The sequence below is a fragment of the Cydia amplana genome, chromosome 16 (assembly GCF_948474715.1).
Source record: "Cydia amplana chromosome 16, ilCydAmpl1.1, whole genome shotgun sequence".
Classification (NCBI taxonomy): Eukaryota; Metazoa; Arthropoda; class Insecta; order Lepidoptera; family Tortricidae; genus Cydia; species Cydia amplana.
Genome location: NC_086084.1, coordinates 11,271,577 through 11,285,588, shown reverse-complemented (window position 1 = coordinate 11,285,588; position 14,012 = coordinate 11,271,577). Strand labels below are relative to the sequence as shown.

General features: G+C 38.5%; 1 protein-coding gene and 1 long non-coding RNA gene across 2 annotated transcripts in view; both read left to right on the top strand.

The window, feature by feature from the left end:
* LOC134655005 (uncharacterized) overlaps positions 1–14,012 on the top strand; it is a 175,315-nt gene that overhangs the window by 26,031 nt on the left and 135,272 nt on the right. The gene's annotated exons all lie outside the window — the stretch shown is intronic.
* On the top strand, positions 4,571–6,091 carry LOC134655223 (uncharacterized). The gene is made up of 2 exons (XR_010097418.1): positions 4,571–4,684; positions 5,777–6,091. It is a non-coding gene; the product is annotated as an uncharacterized LOC134655223 (long non-coding RNA).

Below are 14,012 nucleotides of genomic sequence, written 5' to 3'. Positions count from 1 at the left end.
CCACCCCCCACTCATCTGAACTTTTTCTTACTTAAAGCTTAGATATTACCAAAGGAACATGTAATAGTATTTTATGCAACTGTTGTTTAAGAGAGGTCAAAAAAGGCGAGTGGCGTGAGTAACAATAACAACAAACAACAACCGAAAATTGTTAATAAAGACGCCACTAGTATTTTTTGACTCGGTTAAACAACGTTGCATACAATACTTTTTCTACGACCAAGCACTTACTTTGAAATGCAATGAAATAATAATAAAAATGGATGATGATGATTGTTTCATGTCCTAATGTGATAGGTTGTTCAGTGCGTGGGTTTCTTAAGGGGAACGAAAATTTCATTATTTTTGCGCTACGACGCACGGTTTAGGAGATACAGCCCTATAAATATTTTTCTTCGTCTTTTTCTTTTTTTTTCTTTTTTTTTTCTTTTTTTGTGTTTTTAAATCTTACTTAGGGGTTTCTTAAAGGGGAACGAAAATTTGATTATTTTTGTGCTACGACGCACGGTTTAGGAGATACAGCCCTATAAAGATGAAAATAATCGTACCATTAACCAAAACATGTCTATGGTTTACTCATCTGTCAGAAATGACAATTAAAATTAGGTTGGAAACAATGTATTCCATACAATATTTTTTAAATGGTGATTACACGAAGTATCGTAAAAGTGCCAAAAAGATACTGCGTGTATGCACAAATATTTTTTTGGGGAATAGACTAAAGACTTGTGTTGATAACTATAAGTTAGGGGTTTAAAGGTGTGTGCACGACCCTTTAAATGACAAATAAAAGTACGGGAGTAGAAAAAGCAAGTTTCAATACTCTTATTTTACCCGAATGACATTATTACTCGTATTGAGTAATTCGGCAGGGCTATTATTACACTTTGTAAAATTGAAAAATTAAAAAAAAAACCTAAATGTAAATAATTTCAAAATTGCTTTATTAGGGTTAGATATGAGGATATTAGGGATAATTTGAGGTATATTTTACAAAAAAAAAAATTATGGTATTGTATCTGGAGAAGCCCAAACTTGGTATGTTTTGAAAACTATTTTTATTATAATTTAAACAAAATGACTGAAATGTAACTATGTGATATATTTTTAGCATTGGCTCAGAAAGCCCTTTCGTTTAATACCATACACGATAGGTTTCTAAACATTTTTTTTTTATTTCATACAAAAAAACATGACGTCATAACTCCTCTCGTTTTTTTTTATTTGTTGGCGCTTCGGGTCAAATTGTTTCAAATGTCCTAAAGATCAAACGTACCGATTTTCAGACCTTTAACACCATTTGCAGCATTTTACTGATTTTCGCGGTGTACCGTCAGCGCTAGAAGTGGGCAGCAAAGAGTAGTATAATATATATATATATATATATATATATATATATACTCTCCCGGCCGATTTCGACCACGCCGACTGTTTCAACTCCGCTGCTGAAGACAGGACAGTCGGCAGTCAACGTTTGTTCCTAATAAATATAACATTGATGAATCAAGGCGGTTTGTTTAAAGAGGGCCTGCCGCGAAACCAATTTCGTTATCTGCCACCATTAAATTTCGCTCGTATATGCAAGAGTGATAGAGAGGCAGATAACGAAATTTCCCCCACCCCCCTTTGGATGGTTCTTGTTTGAGTTATAATGTCACTGTATTGAGGACTCAACCTTTCCATTTTTAAAGTGTTTTTATATCGACATGACACTGGCTACTGTAGTAAATGCCAAAAAAGAAAAAAAAACGCTGTCATAGTAACGAAAATAATAAACACGTCAATCGAAATAAACAACGTAATATCCAAGAAAAATTTGCAAAATAGTATATGATAAATATGTAAAACATCATTAATTATCGAATTAAGATTACATACAACTTTGTGTAAAAAAAATTGAGGCAATTATACAGCCCGATTATACGGGTTACATTTTGAAAAAGATGATTATCTTGGAAAGAAGAGTAAATATACATAGGTGAACATAATGGTGAACAAAGGTATAGTAAAATAGGTAGGGACATAATTCAGGGTTTGCTTGTCTGGTCCACGCATGCTGTACCTATCACGACCGCGGCACGGCCGTCTCCTGCTAACTTTTCGCTATAATAGTAAAATCATAGGTCTAATACCTATGATTTTAATATTATAGCGAACAATATTTCATGTTCATGATCTCGAATTTAAGACTTTAGCTTAGATTTATGGCGTGCGGCCTAGCGCGCGTTGCCTCTATGAGGAGCTGTCAAAGCGCTTTATATCTGTATGCTTTTGATGATGCGGATCAGCATTCTTATCCAGCGGGGCAAGCGGCCAGCCTGCAGAAGGGCACCCTACCGCACTTGGTAGGTCACTACACTCACTACCAGGATTTAGGGCTAATAATTTATTTATAAGTTTTTAATACCTTTAAACGAGCAATTCTTGTATATTTATTTATTTATTTATATGTATAATATATTTCGGGGATCTCGGGAACGGCTCTAAACGGATTTAGATGAAATTTGCTATATGGAGGTTTACGGGGGCGCAAAATCGATCTAGCTAGGTTTTATCTCTGGGAAAACGCGCATTTTTGGGTTATTATATGTTTCCAGAGCAAAACTCGGTCTCCCAGACATTAAGTTTTTAATTTAAGTGTTTTTATCATGTTTCATATTTAAACTTACAGATGAACCAGCAGAGTTTTTGGAGAGGTGTGGTTTTCTTATTTCCTGTTACCAACCTGAAACACCATACCTACCTAAATATCAGAAAATAATAAAGTGAAGAAAATTAAATAAAGTTGAATGCTTAAAAACTTTAATGTTTTATTAAAATTAAACGAAAAAAAATGTGTAAACTGAAATAGATCAATTTTTTTTATTTGTAGTTGAATAACATATATGTATTTAATCTCCTTTAATTAAAAATCATCTCTGAGTAGATACATATTAAACAATAGGTACTTTTAGGTCTTGGTAGTAATGTTAGGTCTTATGACCTACTGTATTTGACTATATTACTTACCAAGACCGGAGCCTGACCTGTCAGTCGCCAACTATTTTGATGCTCTTTGTAGGTAGCATCAAAATAGTTGGTGACTGACAAAGTTACCAAGTTACTAAGGTAGTAGGTACCTATATAGTAGGTAGCAGTAGCGCAATATTTAGTCAAAATATTTTGACTAATTTAGATTATTTTTATGCCAAAAAAGTAATACAAGCTATTCATGTTCCACTTAGTAATAAAATACGGACTTTTCTGAATATGTGGTTTACGAAATGTGTTAAGGTACAACTTGTGGTTTATTAACGTGGTTTAGAAATAGGCAGCTTGAGTTGAGAGAGGGCTTGATGAGTAAATTGTTTCATTTTTTTACAATTTTGAGCGTTTATAGGAGAATGTGTGGAGCAAGCATTATTTGACGTGTAGGTGTGGGTTCAACAAAAAGATCGCTTGTCAATAAGGCATTCTTGCTGTTAAAATTCAATTATTAATAGCCTTTATCGACCATCAGCAATGTAGTCCCTTTTTGATTGATGGAAATTGTCACGTAAGTTCCACTACTCGCCGCCGCATCGCCTACAGCGCATTCGTTGGTCTATCGCTCACAAGATGTCATTAATTCATGTAAACTTACGTACTGAAAAAAAAAAAGTTTTACTCTTTGCTATAAATTACCCTTTCGCACGTCAAAAACTCCAAGATGGTGCCGAAGGTCATAGAGAACCAAGTCTACCTTTGGAATCATTACTTGTCAAAATTTGACATTAGCAATCCACAGTTAGGTGACAACCAAACCAAACCATTATAAACCTTAAAGTAATAATAAAACAAAGTTGTTTTTTGTTAAATTATTGTTTGTACCAAATGAACTTCAGCACTTGATGAACTTCAAATGAACTTCAACAGTTGAATTTCAAATGACGCGAAATTTGACAGTTGCACATGTCGAATAGGGGCCCAGGTTTCGTTTGTCCTATGTGTTGTTCTACATATAAAATGACAGTAGGGAACTATCTAGAATATAAAAATATTATGATGCCTTTACTTTCCGTGAGAGTTAAAATTCAACAAAACAAGTAATTAATCCATTTTTAATTACTGCCAATATCGCAGCATCTCTAATCTCTTGAGTTACTCCATAAATGTGTGACACTTCACGTGTCACGGCTCGGACAAAATAATTCTAGAGTTATATATCAGAAAACATGTACTTAGATACCTACTTAGTATTACTGGTAACGGTAAGGTCTATAGTTAAAACCAATTCTTCTCATTGGCAATAAATAGTTAAAACCAATGAGGCGACATGTTTACTGATGTAGTGCATAATTGTTTTCCATCGTATTTTCTCGTAAACGTTCGTATTTGTCATGCTACTTCAGTCAACCTCAGTACTTTTTGTACCGAGACTGACTGAAATAGCAAGACACGTTCGTACGTTTCCGTGAAAATACGATGGAACATAATTATGCACTATATTTGTACGTAGAGTTTCAACAAACAAACAACCATTCCGATGGAAGTTGGATCGTATTGTTGTCCTGCAATGTGTACAACTACTTCGCGTCACATTTAACGTTAATCTATCAATTATCCATAGTACGCGTATGCGCACCATTCTGTTATAAAAGTGAGATCCATCTCGGGATTGTGTTAGGATCTCTGACAGCCTTTCTTGAAGATGTCGCGAGTTGTGGTAAGTAACTTTCATCATTGTATTTACAAACAGTTTAAGTAGGTAACTATTATGTTTTGTTTACTTTTATATTAAGTAGCCAATCCCCACATTAAGCACTAAGTCGTGTGCTATGAGCAAATTTGTCATTGGTGTTATAAATAAAGTCTATTGACGATTTTCAATCTTACCCCATCTCCTTTAATTTCTATGAGAAATCTTGATTAATTAAGTAAATTTGCGGCTGTTTTTCGTGCTTTAAAATTAGCAACATGTTTCCGTCTTTATCCAGCAAAATTTCACGGGGAACATATTATATATGTGTTTATATCAAAAACTACCTTAAATCACCTGCATAAGGCACTGCGCCCCGCATATCACAGTGGAGTAAGAGTAAAGTACTTTGTACGGAAGGCTTACATGATTTTTTAACGTTCGAAATCATAATCTGTTGCCTATCATCAATAACCTACAGCATTCTTGTAAATGGTTTTGAAGAAACTGTATCTGTCTTATCCTGCCGCCATTTCAGCTTCCCCCAGTCTTTGCCAAAAAATATTTATAGAAGGTTTTTTGCTCAAAGGTACATACGTTACCGGAGTGTTATTGATGGAATAGGAAAGTCAATTATTCACTCTTACTACTTACTACTTACTACTACAAATTTTGAACGAAAACCTTTGTATATTGTTTGTTTTACAGTGGTTCCAATACGACACTCCTCATCCAATCGAAAATCCATTCCATCTTATCCCAAGGCACCTTAATATGATTTTGATGTTAGAACAGAATGAAATATAGGTATTGCTGAATCTTGCCACATTTTTAGCCCCATTCAAATTTATGATTCGTTGGTAAAACAGTGGTAAAACAGCAACAAAAATATGTACACATTTAGCGAACACTTCAACTTTCTCTCTATTTTATCAGGTTTTGGAAGCACCAAAATAATATTTGCAACTTTTGTCGATATACTTATAGATTTTTGGGGAGATATTATGTTCTGCACGAACTACAGGTACACATAAAATTTCTATGACCCACGAACTCATTCCTGCATCAAAATCCCCAGGATATGATGTTTATCAATATTCATTTTGCAATACGTTACAGCTACTCCTGTGTCTCCTGGTGCTGGTCTCCGCGGCCGTGTCCCTGGATATCCCCGGCGGCGTCCCCAAGACGCCCGACCTGGGCAAGCTGCCCGACGCCCCTAAACTGCCCGACGCCAATCTGCCCAAGACCTTGGACGACTTCGACGATGGGGACAAGTAGCGACCGCTGACCTAGGGCATGTTGCTACTGGTTTGGTAAACCTTCGACCATACAGGGCATGCCACGCTTGAAGCTTGAAATTATGACCATGATGCATTAGTAAATAAGTTATATAATTATGTATTTATGAAGCAAATTAAAAGCTGCAGCCGACTGCCTTTTTTATGCAAACTGCAAACCTGAATATATCCCTTTACCTTTTAGAGCAATGAACCTAAGTGTATAAAACTCCCGTGAGATTCAAACATATTAATAATTTTCGCACTTGTATCGTAATGTACTATTACAGTACATATAGGGGCTACTTTTCCGCACTAGTGCGTAAAATAGCACTTTTCGTGCGTATGTCGAAACTATAAAGTGCCATATGTACTGTAAAACGTTGTTCGATACACTTGCGAATAGGTAATTCGCAACTCGTGTCGATTTAAAACACTCCCTTCGGTCGTGTTTTAATTTATCGCCACTCGTTTCGAATTTCCTCTTTTTCGTACTTGTATCGAAAATAACTAAATTTTAAACGGGTCACTCACGTATGAGTGACCCGTTTTAAAATAATTTTAATATGAACCCGATTGTCCTTATTTTATGAATTATTTTTTTGAATGCTACGTCGTTGGCAAACAAGCATACGGCTCGCCTGATGGTAAGCGGTTACCGTAGCCTATGGACGCCTGCAACTTCTATTTTCCTGAGGATTAAATCATAATTTTAATTCAGCCCTATTATATTACCTCATTTCGAGCTAGTAGGTACCTATTAACAATTAGCAATTAAAGATCTAAATATGGTGGATCACAGCATCGTTGTCCACTTTACTTATAAGGTCTCAGCATTAGCGACCTGATCTAAGCCATGTTGATACTGGTTTTGAAAAATAATTATGGGCCATTGAATCTCCAGATATTTAAGTTTTCGACAAGATCGGACCAAAAATACTGTCTTTTTCTGTCAGGTAGATCAATGTAATCTAGTCCACACACAGGCCAGTCCACATTCATTACCACAAACTGTTTACACACAACAAAGGTATTGCAATAATAGTAGGCGCCTTAGTTTTTTTCCTCACCTTGGCCGTACAAGCAGTATGTCACTGAGACTGCTCCAAGAAATAATTGTGTTATGCGTTACGAAGGGACAACATGATTCCTGAGTGAGACAGTGAGAACTCTGTACTCGTCACTAGCAAGACCGGCTTCCGACACGTCGGAAGGGAGCTTGCCGTATAAATCGTTGTCATTTTTTGCGGAGGAAAACGTGCACACAGTCGCACTTCTCACTCACTTCCGTTCACTGCTCACTACGTGGCACTACATACAAAAACCGGGAAGAGAGTCGCCATTCGCACTATTTCCCCTCTGCCGAAGCACATGCCATGCAAAGCAATGACATTGTTCGTGTTTCAGGTGTTCGAAAAAAAACTAAGATTTCTTGTTTAAATAGGTAGTACTTAGTGGTTCATGTCCAGTAATTTATTATCGTTTTTATAAACTGTACACAACTATGTAGAATACCTACCTATATGCAAGGGGGCTAAATCATGGCTTTGGTTAAATTTTCTAACCAAGAATACCTATAATAAACAGGGTGATAGTGATATTCTATCGTTAGTAAAAATTAAATAAATGAATTACCCATTAAAGACTATGACACGGAGGATATATTTTGTCAAACATATTCTGCTGTGTAAATTACTATTATGTATTTTGTTTCGCTCTGTGTTGAAGTCACAGGGTCAAGATAAATCTGTTACCAACCACGACAGAAGTTGGTGTCTCATACGAAGGTGGGTTAAGATAATAATTAACACAATATATAAGGTTATCAATAATTTATTTATAAACTTAATTATTTTTTAAAGTCGTTTATGATTTCTTTAAATAATGAGTTTGAATCACATGAATGTTCTAATTCGTATTTGGTTAATAAAATGTGCGTATGTAAGGCATCAATATGGCTAGAAGACACACTTCTTTCCTTACTTTAACAAAATCAGGTCATAAATCAAAAGCATGTTCCAGCGACAGAGTTTGAATAAGAGTGACAGTATTGAGGGGAATGATACTGATCCTTTGAACGCCACAGCTCCTTAAAAAGGATTAAATACCTACTTTAATATCACAAAGAAATTTAATGCCATTTAAATCAAAATTAATGAATTGACTGAGAATCAATTCGTTAGATCCAAATGTAATTAGAATTAAGGGCCATGAAATGGAATAATTATTTTACTTAAGGTGTAAAAAACCACCTTTTTAAAACATGCGTTGGAATAGAAGTTAGTAAATGTATATTAAACCAAATGCAGAGTTCATGGCAATCCAAAAAACCGTCATAACGTCAAATGTAAAAATCCAGCCTATCTGCTGCCTTGTTTTTCACTATAGGCAGCTTTGGGCGTCTGGTTCGGCGGTTGGTTGGCGTCGGCGGATAGAGCGGGGTCGGCGTCGGCGAGAGCGGCGTCAGCGGCGGCGGGCGCGGTGTCGTTGCTGGGGGCAACGGTGGTGGTCGGGTCGGCGGGCGTGGTCGCGTCGTCGCCAGCGGCGGCCAGGGCCACCAGCATGAGCACGGAGAGCAGGATCTAGGGGAGAAGTGATCAATATGGGCTGATTTGGGGGTTATGTATGTATGTATGTATAAACTCTTTATTGTACAAAACACAAAACACAAATTTATGGCACAGGATAGGCAGTACAAAGGCGAACTTATCCCTTTAAGGGATTTCTTCCAGTTAACCTTTGAGTTTGGTAATTTACGGAAATATGATAACATCGTTAGATTCTTTATGATGCTGGTACTCAGCAGTTCTGTAGAACTAAAGGGGCCCACTGATTAACAGTCCGCCGGACGATATCGGCCTGTCAGTTAGAACAAAAAGTTGACAGCTCCGAACAACTGACAGGCCACACAAACAAGGTGTGTTTCATCTGAATAGCAAAAATGCTACATGAAATTTGCACAGTTTTGTGAACATAAGTAGCTTGGGGTCGTACCGTAGCTCGTCTGAAAATCATTGCTCTCAGTTTTCAAATAAAGAACGCTATGTTTAGAGGCAAGTATATCATATATGTATAAGCGAAGGTCACTTACCTAGTTCATTCGGTTTTGGTTTTGACTACGATCCTCAGTCATGAGGGAACGACCAAAGAGACAGAGTGAGAGAACTTATGTGGACCAAGATGTGATAGTAACAGTATCTATGCCGTAATTACTGGTGAGTTTACAGGTTAATTTTATGTACATTGGACATGAAGTCTAATCTAAGCATACTATTGTCTACTTACTTATTGGTAAGTAACCGGAACTACCTATAAATATTAATAAAAATAACAGTGTTGTTTATATTATGTTAAAGGAGTATATTATAGATTATTTCGATCCTAATAAATTATAAGGGTTGGGACTAATTTCTACTTTAAAAAAGCGGCCAAGTGCGAGTCGGACTCGCCCATGAAGGGTTCCGTATTTAGGCGATTTAAGACGTATAAAAAAAAACTACTTACTAGATCTCGTTCAAACCAATTTTCGGTGGAAGTTTACATGGTAATGTACATCATATATTTTTTTTAGTTTTATCATTCTCTTATTTTAGAAGTTACAGGGGGGGGGACACACATTTTACCACTTTGGAAGTGTCTCTCGCGCAAACTATTCAGTTTAGAAAAAAATGATATTAGAAACCTCAATATCATTTTTGAAGACCTATCCATAGATACCCCACACGTATGGGTTTGATGAAAAAAACATTTTTGAGTTTCAGTTCGAAGTATGGGGAACCCCAAAAATTTATTGTTTTTTTTCCATTTTTGTGTGAAAATCTTAATGCGGTTCACAGAATACATCTACTTACCAAGTTTCAACAGTATAGTTCTTATAGTTTCGGAGAAAAGTGGCTGTGACATACGGACGGACAGACAGACGGACAGACGGACAGACAGACAGACAGACATGACGAATCTATAAGGGTTCCGTTTTTTGCCATTTGGCTACGGAACCCTAAAAAAGTAATCAGCGCTTAGTATCAAAATGTTGTACAAAAATAGTTAAAGAATACTTACAACGAGTTTTGCCATAATTTATCCGGGTATCTTACTGGTCAACAATCACAAGAGACAAACTCAGCTGCAGTCTGATCGATGACTTACTACTCTAGCCAGCCATCCTTATATACCACAAGGAAACAGACGATTTAATGACAGGTAAGCGTGCTGAAAATGAGGTAATGATTGAGATCATTACAAGGAAGATGATTATGTGAGCAACGACGCGCGGTTTGAGTACATTGTGGCGGCGGTCCCACGGGCGTTCGGAGAAGTAATCCGTCTAATTTGTGGATTTACATGCAAATGGGTTATTAATTTATTATGTCACTCATATGACTTGAATTACTGATTGCTTAGTTTACTGTGCAAGTTAAGAGTTCTGTTCCCAGTCATGCTCATTTTAGGTACATATGGATTTTCATTACCCGTTCTCTTTCTCTCTCTCTCATTTTAGTGTTTATCCCGGTTGCATTCTTCGGAGCCCGCTTTCCTATTTTTACTCCTCCACTTCGCAGGGTCTTCGACATCCTCTTTAAGCTGGAAACAAATTATCGGACGCGGCTGACGGACGCGGCTGACGCGCGCGACATAAAAGTGTGCACAGTCAGGAACATCCAGCGCGCCAGATTTCTGTCGGATGTCCGAAGGCTCAAGGTTACGTCCACGGCTTACCTCCGATAGTTTGCACAGTTCAGTGTATATTCATTATCTAGATACCTATAAGTCGCGGCTGTGAGCCGCGTCCGTCAGCCGCGTCCGATAATTTGTTTCCAGCTTTAGTAACACCAATGACACGCATGCCATCGCTCGCAACGTCCATCAGCCAGTATCACCAAGGCTGAACCGTGCTAATGGGTGCTAATTTCTTGGGCACATATTTTAGGTGACTCTACTTACTAGCTTTTAAACCAGTACCGGTTTGACCAATGAGCAATGTAAGCAGGTGTTTAGGACATGGGAAACAGCAAAATCTCACGGAGCGATCGAATATGATGGACCCCGGAGACTACCTTGGTCTTGAAATGCATAGGGCATAAAAATGGCTCAATCCAGAACTGATTTTAACCTCATCTTAATCGTAAATTTGCATGCTGAAAAACGAACGCATGAAACGAACGAATGAAAAATTTAGAGTTGAATTTTATATCTCTTCGCTGACCCAATTAACGATCTACACCACTTTAATAATCCTACATTTTATTGCACATATAAAATTAAAATTCAATAATAATTAACTACTAAGTAGAATAAAGGTGACAGTCCATTTCCAACGACAGCTGCACTACTGTCACTTTTACTATGGAATTTGACAGTAACAGCGGCGCGTTCAGTACCAGTAGTGCAGCTGCGGTTAGAAATGGAATGTTACCCTAAGGATCTGGGTACCACGCAATAACCTTTTGACCGTCATTTATCATAGGTAAATTCACGAACATAATGTATATAAGTAATTAGTAAAGTAAAAACTGAAAATATTATCAAAACCAAGTTTATAAAACATGAAAGTAATTTTGAGAATATTAAGACGCCTTTAAGGGTTCTTAGCGCTTAAATTACATGCCCCGCAACTCAATCAGATTAAAACGAAATTTCTAGTAAGTAATAATTAATGTAAGCTTGTCCATAATTATCGAACGCATTAATTGGCATGTTAATTGTTTATCCTCATGGGAACTGTAGGGCTATGATGGTCGACTGTATAAATGATATAGTTGTATAAATGATGATAAAACTGACATTTTATCCAGTTCTTATTGATTTGTCGTCTTTTCCACTTTTGACAGCGATAGTCGTTAAACGATTAACTGCATAACATGCTCGTTGGATAATATGTCACTTGTCTACTTTTCCAACTTAAACTTAGTGTATAAGTGGATAAGTTAAATGATATAAAAGTCACTTGTCTAGATTTATACATTTTTATAACATTCATACCGTTTTGTCCACTTTGACAGCGATAGACGGTAAATGGCTACGTTTGTTGGATAGTTAGACATATAGTCGATTTTTGACGGCTAGCCTTTGATTAATTTATCGTGGTGCTCACTGGGCACGATAAGGTGCTCTCATGGTATAGAAGTGGTGAAAAATACAATTTTTAGGGTTCACTCGTGCGTCTGTCTGTCCGTCTGTCACAGCCTATTTTCACGGAAACGACTAGACCAATTAAGTTGAAATTTCGTACACATATGTAAATTAGTGACCCCTCACCCAAAGACGGAGATGGCTTCCTCGCGTTGTCCCGGAATTTTGCCACAGCTCATGGGAGCCTGGGCAGCTTGGCAGCTAATCCCAGGAACTGGCGTGGGCACTAGTTTTTACGAAAGCGACTGCCATCTGACCTTCCAACCCAGAGGGTAAACTAGGCCCGTATTGGGATTAGTCCGGTTTCCTCACGATGTTTTCCTTCTCCGAAAAGGGACTGGTAAATATCAAATGATATTTCGTACATAAGTTCCGAAAAACTCATTGGTACGAGCCGGGGTTTGAACCCGCGACCTCTGGATTGCAAGTCGCACGCTCTTACCGCTAGGCTACCAGCGATTTTTTAAAGTACAATAAATAGGTTAGAAATTATTTAAGAAAATAGCCAAAAAATTACCCCCTCCGCCCACCTTTATTTCCGAAATTACTGGGTCTAAAATTTTGGACTCGCACTTGGCCGGTATAGTTTTTTTTTTTTTTTTTCAAATATAATATATACTATTTGAACTCCATTTGTGTTCACCAAAGAATATCATTACATTATTTGTAGGGATGGCAAAGATATAATTTCTTCTTGGCAGCTGCTGCCATGGAAGAAAAGCATCAACAAAGAAAAATTCAACGACGTGCCATAAGGGATACATGGAACCCTTTTGATATGCCCAACGAGGAGTTTCGGCACATATATAGAGTGCTCAAAGACTTGGCACTCTATTTGTACGCCGACCTCAAACTCAACATGGCGTCGGATTGCCGGCACATCTTAAAGTACTTAATTAAAGATATAATGTAGCACTGAGGACGTCACTTTCTGAGAACGCCACTTTCTGAGGACGTCACATTTGGAGTTCGTCACTTTTTTAGCATAGGTACGATTTAACAGTATAAAATACCAGCACGAAAGATGTATGTAATGCCAGCAACCAGATTACCTGTTCGACATACGGTCGCTTTTATATCCTACATACCAACACCAATCTCTGTTTGCCTTACGCCTGACTGGTAGAGAATTCCATTTGGCAAAACGTCCTATGTTTCGTGCAATAAAGTGAAAATAGAGAGATTAATAATAATAATAAAAACAATCTAATTATGTTTAAATCAGAGTATTTAATTCAGAATACTTAAAAACTACACGCACCAAAACATTTAGCCACAGATTGGAGTTAGGCCGGAAATAGCTTCGATTCCATACACATAAGGGCGCGTATACACGGTGCCGCCTCCGCGCCGCCGCCACACCTTCGCGCTATGTACACGAGACGCGTAAAACCTGCGGCGGCGGCGCGGCGGCGGACTATACTTGTCTCGTGTACATAGCGCGAAGGTGCAGTGGCGGCGCAGCGGCGGCGCGGCAGCGGGCTTTAGGGCCCGGCCACATGTGCGCGGTGCGGCGCCGCCGCCGCCGCGCGGCGCGGCACCGCAGAAATCTGCGGCGCCGCAAACCGCTCTGCGGCGACGCCCGCCGCAACGCAAAATTTTGCGGTGCCGCGCCGCGGCGCCGCAAAGCGGTGCGCGTCGCCGCGCGCGGTGCCGCGCGCGGTGCCGCAGCGCGGTGCGCGGCGCCGCAAAGCGGTGAGTTTCGCCGCGCGCGGTGCCGCCAAGCGGCGTGCGGCGCCGCGTGCGATGCCACGCTGCATAGTAAAGAATAAAATTCGACTACCAGTTGTTTAATCAGACATGGATCCCTTCACACGTGTTCTGCTCTTGCTGTTGTTATAGCGATAGCGGTTCGCCAAAAAACGCTGTAAATGGTGTTAAAGGTATCAAAATCGGTACGATTGATCTTTAGGACATTTGAAACAATTTGACCCGAAGCACCAACA